The following is a 7,503-nucleotide window of genomic DNA, read 5'->3' as shown; positions in this document are numbered from 1 at the left end:
ATAATACATCCAACTGCACCAGTGTAATTACGTATTTATGGTATGTAGTTGATGGATGCACCTTCCACACAAGGAGCTCTGTACAGACTGAGCGTTTCCCGCCATTACTCCAGGTGGAGGGGGGGGGGAGGGAAAGGGAGAGGAGATTGTGACCTTTCCCCACCAACCTTCAACATGGTAGCATACAAAATGGAGAAAATAACCCATGTACTTGGTCTCCAGCTGCTCAGCACAGATGAAGCCTTTTTCCACCAATTTCCAAATTGGGGAGGAGAGGAGTAGTGGGAGGGGATACGGCGGGCTGGGGGATTTGCCAGGAGAGCGAGGGGGTAAATAATTGATCAAATTAGTAATTAGTCAATAATTTGATATCAGAATTGTGCTTGTATTGGAGAGGGGGAGGGGTAAGGTCTGGGGATCTCCCAGAGGGGTCGGGGAGGAGGAAGGTGTGGGGGTTTCTCAGAAGGATGGGCTGCCACAGTATTAGAGGGAGCTGGAGAGGGTGAAATCTGTAGAGGAAGACAGAGATCTGAACATGTGTAACAAATAAATGAGGATGTATGTTGCAACAAGTGCTACTCTGAAACGAAAACGTTTGCACAGCAGGAGTGAAATTCGTGGCGTGCTGTATCAAACCAGCGAGTCAGAACATTGAAGAATTTTTTTAAAGTATTTTTTCTCCAGTTAGTCGGGACCCCACGACTGTTATGAACATAAGAAAACTGTGGGTTCAGGAATGCCACATTAAACACAGTGCAGGACCTCAGGGTCCCCAAGCGACTGGCGCTCTAGGGAATGGACTTCACCCGGCTGTGCAGGCTGTGAACAGCGCGTAGCGTTGCGCAGTTGGAGGTGAGCCGCCAGCAGTGGTGGATGTGGAGAGAGAGATGGCGGAGTTTTGAAATTTGTCATGAACTGCTATATTTATATATGATGATATCAAGGTAAATACATTGTTTGTTCTCTATTAATATCTTTCATTTGCTAACTATCCCTATCAGTAGTTAGTGCCTTCAGTAGTTTGAATCTTTTATTTAGCTGGCAGTAGTGGCGCTCGCTGTATTGCAGTAGCTTGAGCAGCGAAGATTTTTGTGAGGTAAGTGATTTGTGAAAGGTATAGTTTAATGTTAGTCAGGGCCATTCTTTTGTAGGGAATTTTGAAAGTCAGATTGCGTTGCGCTAAAAATATTGTGTGTCAGTTTAAGCACAGTCATATATAAAATTGTTCAAAGGGGAAGTTTCAAAGTTTAGTCCGAATCGATGGCCATTCGGATTAGCACCCTTGTAGCTGCCAACGGTGGCGTTCTCAATATTTAATGTAGCAGACTGTATACCCCCAAAGGCATACGGATACTCATTCTTCGAATTACACTGCATACTCACAAACATAAAAATTTCGATATTTTCTAGTCATCCTGGTTGCAGTTTTACTAGTCAGCAGTGTAATGAATTGTTTCAGGATGTGGACTTCAAATAGTAAGCCGAAATACCAAACATATTTTTGTGATGTTCTGTAGTTTCATATTAACTTGAGTCTGAAACATCACCATATACGTCAGTACCTCTACTCACTCCAATAACGCGCTTTTCTATTTCACGTTTCGCAGGAGTATTACACTCTGTTTGTTGTTACTTCTTCAGCTCTTTGTCCTTGCCTTTGCAAAGAAAATATAAATCCGAAGTTTAGGCTTTCCGATGTACTGTATGTGTCGAAATGCTTTACCATAGGACCCTGAGGATATTTGATGCTTCTCTTCGTTTTTGTAATGTAAGTATTGTTTTCGCCATTAACCATAACAGTGATTTGAGGAATTTCTTCATTGGTGTCTCTTGAGTTATTCCCTTTCGTCTACCTTTTCTTGTGCCTTTACCCCGCTTCGGTGCATCGTCGAAATGTTGTTAATGGATTGGGCTTGGTTAATTTAAAGGGTGGCCAGATGCTCTTACTGTCATCTCTCTGTTACCACCCACGATGGTGTGTGTGCGCCCGAACTGCATGTATGTAGTGTTATTCATCAGCGAAAATGTTCTAAGTGTTTTCGAATCTCGTAACTGTGGCGAGACTTTGGTACCAGCCCAGTATTCACATAGTGGGATGTGAGAAACCGCCTAAAACCCATCCAGTTATTGACCAACAGTTATTGTCACTGAGTTTAAGTGTTAAGTCGAGATGCCTAGCGTGCTTAAGTAACTGAATTCCAAGCCCGAATACATTCGGATAATTACAGTCCTTGGGTCGTGGTTTTAACGAACAGAGATGTTGTAGAAGATGCAGTCTCTACATGCAGTTGCAGAGAAATTAGCTCTTCCTCGCTCGTTTACTGTCCTAGGTGGCATCCCCACAGGCCTGGTCATCGTTAATACCACTCAAGCGAAGTGTAACTTTTTTTGTTTTGGGGGGGGGCATCAGTCTTGTCACTGGTTTGATGCGACCCGCCATGAATTGCTCTCCAGTGCCAAACTCTTCATCTCAGAGTAGCATTTGCAACCTACTTCCTCAGTTATTTGTTGGATGTATTCCAGTCTCTGTCTTCCTCTACAGTTTTTGTCGTCTGGAGCCGTAGTACCGTAGAGATCATTCCCTCATGTCTTAACAGATGTCGTATCACCCTGTCCCTTCTCATTGTCAGTGTTTTCCCTCCTCTCCGATTTTGCGAAGAATCTCCTCATTCCTAGCCTTACAAGTCCACCTAATTTGTAACATTCGCCTGTAGCACCACATCTCAAACGATTCGATTCTCTTCTGTTCCGGTTTTCCCACAGTCCACTTTTCACTACCGGACAATGCTCTACTTCAAAGATAAATTCTCAGAAATTTCTTCCTCAAATTAAGGCCTAATTTGGACACAGAGAGACTGTTCTCATTTCTGCTGCATCTCATTATTTTCGCCTTTCTTCGGTTTACTCTCAGTCCATATTCAGGACTCATTACATTATTCATTCCATTCAGCATATCATGCAATTCTTCTTCACTTTCACACAGGTTAGAAATGTCATCAGCGATTCGTATCATAGATATCTTTTACCTTGAATTTTGATTCCAGTCCTGAATCTTTGTTTTATTTTGACGTACTAATTGAACAGTAGTGGTGAAAGACTACGTCCCTGTCTTACAGCCTTTTTAATTTCAGCACTTCGTTCTTGGCACTTGGCTCTTGTACATATTGTATATTAGCCGTCTCTCCCTATCGCTTACCCCCATGTTTCTCAGAATTCCGAACACCTCTCACCATTTTCTATTGTCAGATGTATTTCCCAGGTCTACAAATCCAATTGACGTGTATTGATTTATCCTTAGTCTTGCTTCCATTATCAACCGCAACGTCAAAATTGGTCCCTGGTGCGTTTTCCTCTTCTGAAGCCAAAATGATAGTCATACTCAATTTTCGTTTCCATCCTTCTGTGTATTATTCCGTAGATGATATTTCTCCAAAAGCCAGACGGTACGTCGCCAGGTTCATACACTCTACACACCAACGTGAATAGTCGTCTCTTGGCACTTCCCCTATTGACTTTAGAAATTCTGATGGAATGTTGTCTATCCCTTCTGCCTTATATATTCACAAGTACTCCAAAGCTCTTTTAAATTCTGATTTTAATACTAGATACAATATCTCCTATATATCGACTCCTGTTTCTTCTTCTGTCACATCGGACGAAACGTCCCCCTCAAAGAGACCGTCAGTGTACCCTTTCCACCTACCTGCTCTATCCTCTGCATTTACAAGTGGAATTCCCGTGACACTCTTAATATTACCACCTTTGCTTTTAATGTCACAGAAGGTTGTTTTGATTTTCCTGCATGTTGAGCCAGTCCTTCTGACAATCATTTCTATTTCAATTCCTTCACATTTCTCATGCCGCCATTTCGCATTAGCTTCCTTGCACTTACTATTTATTTCATTTTCCAGCGACTTGTATTTCTGCATTTCTAAATTTCCGTTACGTCATTTGCTGCACACAATTGCAATATCTGGCGTAATGAATGTCGTTCACGCCGCAGTACATCTGGCGTAATGTCGCCGCAGGCTGCCACAATACGTTGTTTCATATCCTCTGGGGTTGTAGGCACATCACGGTACACACGGTACATGATGGCCACCACATTGAACATCTATTGGCCTGACATGTCGGGACACACTCTATTCCACTCCGTAATTGAAAACGGAAACGACGTGTGTACGTGTACCTCACCTCTCATGGTAATGTACATGTGCGTCAGTGAAAAAGACCAATAAAAAGGTGTTAGCATGTGGATGTAATGTGCTGTTCCAGTCTCTTCTGTACCTAAGGTCCTTCACCGTTCTCTTTGGATCGCTACGTAATTCGGTGCTCTCCGATACACACGATCGAACAGCGGAGGAGTGGTACTCAAGCGTCAACTTTAGGTTACAATATCTCCGGATGTAATTAACATTTTACAATGCAACAAACGGCACTGATTACGTATTTGTTTATATGTTCAGATGTGCTAACAAAACTAACGTGGTTCCACTTAAAAAAACGTAGGTTTGTGTTAAAAAACATACTTCCGTGCATTTTTGTATGGTTTGTATTAAACAATTACACTAGCCCCTCTCCTCACGTTTGGTCTGTGGAATCGGTTCGTCAGTATTTGATGTGGTTTTGCGAAATATATCCAGCGGTAACGTTAGGTGACTCACCCTGTATATCCCACTTCTTTGCATATTGATTCTCCCTGACTAATCTCTTGAACTTCAGCCTACTCATCATCACTACAAAATTGTGATCTGATTCTGTATCTGGTCCTGGGTACTCCTTGCAGTCCAGTATCTGGTTTCTGAATCTCTGTCCGATCATGATGTAATCTAACTGAAATACTCCCATATCATTCGGCCTTTTCCAGGTTTATCTCCTCTCCCTGTGATTCTTCAGCACAGTATTTGCTATTACTAACTGAAATTAATTACAGAACACAATTAGTCTTTCTCCTCTCTCATTCCTTGTCCCCTTATTCACCTGTAATCTTTTCTTCTACTCCTTCTCCTACAACTGCATTTCAGTCCCCCATGGCTCTTAGATTTTCACCTCCCTTTTTGTTCTGTGTTATCCTTTCAATATTCTAATATACTTCTTCTACCTCTTCCTCATCAGCCTGCAACGTCAGCATGTAGCCGTAAGTGTCGCTGTCGATGTTGGTTTGCTGTCGATTCTGATAAGAACAATCCTGTCACTAAACTGTTTACTGAAACACACTCTTTGCCCTACTTTAATATTCATAACGAATCCTGATCCGGTTATACCAATGTCTGCTGCTGTAGATTTTACACTACACTCATCTGACCAGATATCCTTGTTTTCTTTCCACTTCACTTCACTGACCCGTATTATATCTAGATTTAGCGTTTGCATTTCCCTTTTCAGATTTTCAAGCTTCCCTATCGCATTGAAGCTTCTTACATTCACACCCCAGTTTTAGAACGTTATCCTTGCGTTGATTATTCAGTCTCTTTGTCATGGTTATCTACCACTTGGCTGCCACCACCCCCACGTGTGTCCGCCCCAGCTAATTGACTAACAGATCAACAGAGAGTGCAAAACTGCCGCAATATCGGATAATGCAAAAAAAGTAATAAGGCCCTGTGACTCCTGATTGAACTGCGGTGGCAGTGTTGACATTAATTGTTTCAGAATTGATCTCTTTGAATTAAAAAGGGGTGCACATTGATGTTATATTCAGCTATTGAACACCAGATGCAAATGTTGAACATAAAATTAATTAAGAAAGTGACTTGAGATTTCAACTACTTGATCGAAAACAGATGCAGTCGATTAGCACAAATTTATTTTAACCCCGACCTTCAATCATCACATTACACGACTCTCGTATCAGGCAGTTGTAATAAATTGCGTTTGCGTGGAGTAAAGTGCGATAACTCAAAAGTAATTCCTATCGACTGACCCAGGCGTAATGCGAAGTGCGAGAAGAATTCTACAATACACAGCCCATGAAACCCTTGAGAAAACTTTGCCGATGTGATCCAACAAATTAATCAGTGGCCGGAGCGGGTGCAATATCACCGAATACAGCGTGGCGGAGTGGCGTCGTTGTGCAGACCTCATGATGCCGCAAGGCTGCGCTCATCTGTTCACTCCTAGCTATCTTGCTCACCACATAGCTGAACCAAAACTTCCTATCTCCAAGCACAATCGTTTCATTTGCTAAGTCCTAAACTGCAGAGATGCTCACTCTTTCTCAGGCAAGCTGAGTAAAGAACACCACGTCCGCACTCTAGGCAAGCTGGGAACAGAAGACCATTATGGAGACTTCTCCCAGTCCACTCTTCACCTCAGTTTCCCCTCCAGCAAAATCACTTACGCCAATTGCAGCCCAAGTCACATTAATTATGTGCCGACCAATGCCTGCTCTGGGAAGTGAACAAATTCCCACAAAATCTCCCTTCCTCTCAACTTCTGCTATTTAGCTCCTCTCAGGCCATCCATCAAGGTTAGCATCTGCACAAAACATCAATTTTTCCAGAATTCTGACTCCCAGGAGAGTACTTCAGATTCCTTGGTCCTATGTTCCCATCGGAGGCCAGCGTATTTCATTCTGTTGCTTTTCACCTGATTTACTTCAGACTCTGCGGACCGTAAATTCAGCGTGAAGTTGCTATAGTTACGAACACGCATATTTTGGCCTCTGTTGACCGCTCCACCTTAGCTTTGCGTGGCTTTCTCGCATGCTTCACTGAAAATGGGATGACGGACATTTATCAACAGGCATACAAGTTCTCCGTCTGCTTCCTGGTACACCAGCATGAGGTCAGCCACCCCCTCACTGTCACTCATCTTGAGGCAGCTGGAGTCCGTGCCCCGTTACTGCTTTCTCAAGAGTTTGAACCGCCCTAAGCTGCCTATTCTCGCTTCCCTTCGCCGCTCTTTAGCCACGCGCCGTGGTCAACTCGAATACTTCACTGGGATAAACTAGCCTCCAGTAAATCGACACGTTTCCACAAAGTTTTCATGTTGTGTGAATCACTTTAAAACCATCACCCGACATTAATTATTCCAATACGTCCATACTATACCCTCTACAAGATGCATTGTGCCTTGTCAGTCATTTTTGTTCAGCCCTACTGTTCGCTCAACGTGAGTTAGGTGATCTTTAATGACTTCATGTAAGGGGCATAGTTCTTGCCATCTTACTCGGTAACGACAACAGAACCATGACATATGAGACGAAACCATTGAATTTGATAAAACAGTTTAAGAAAAGTTACTGATAATCGATAAAACTCTGTCTTCAGAGGTTCTTTCCCTTTGTTGTAAGGATAAACAATTAAATAAAAGACTCGAGAATGTCCAAATAACAATGTTTTATAACCAGTCTAACGTGATAGGAGAACAGTCTTCGAAACAGGCAGGTAACGTCTTTGCAATGTGTTTGAATAAAATACAGCAAATAATTGAGGTTTACTTAGAAGGAATTCATTAAAAGGAAATCCAAACAATTTAAGGTGCTTGACATGAAAACACCAA

The sequence above is a fragment of the Schistocerca piceifrons genome, chromosome 4, assembly GCF_021461385.2.
Source record: "Schistocerca piceifrons isolate TAMUIC-IGC-003096 chromosome 4, iqSchPice1.1, whole genome shotgun sequence".
NCBI lineage: Eukaryota > Metazoa > Arthropoda > Insecta > Orthoptera > Acrididae > Schistocerca > Schistocerca piceifrons.
Note: the sequence above shows the minus strand (reverse complement) of the source record.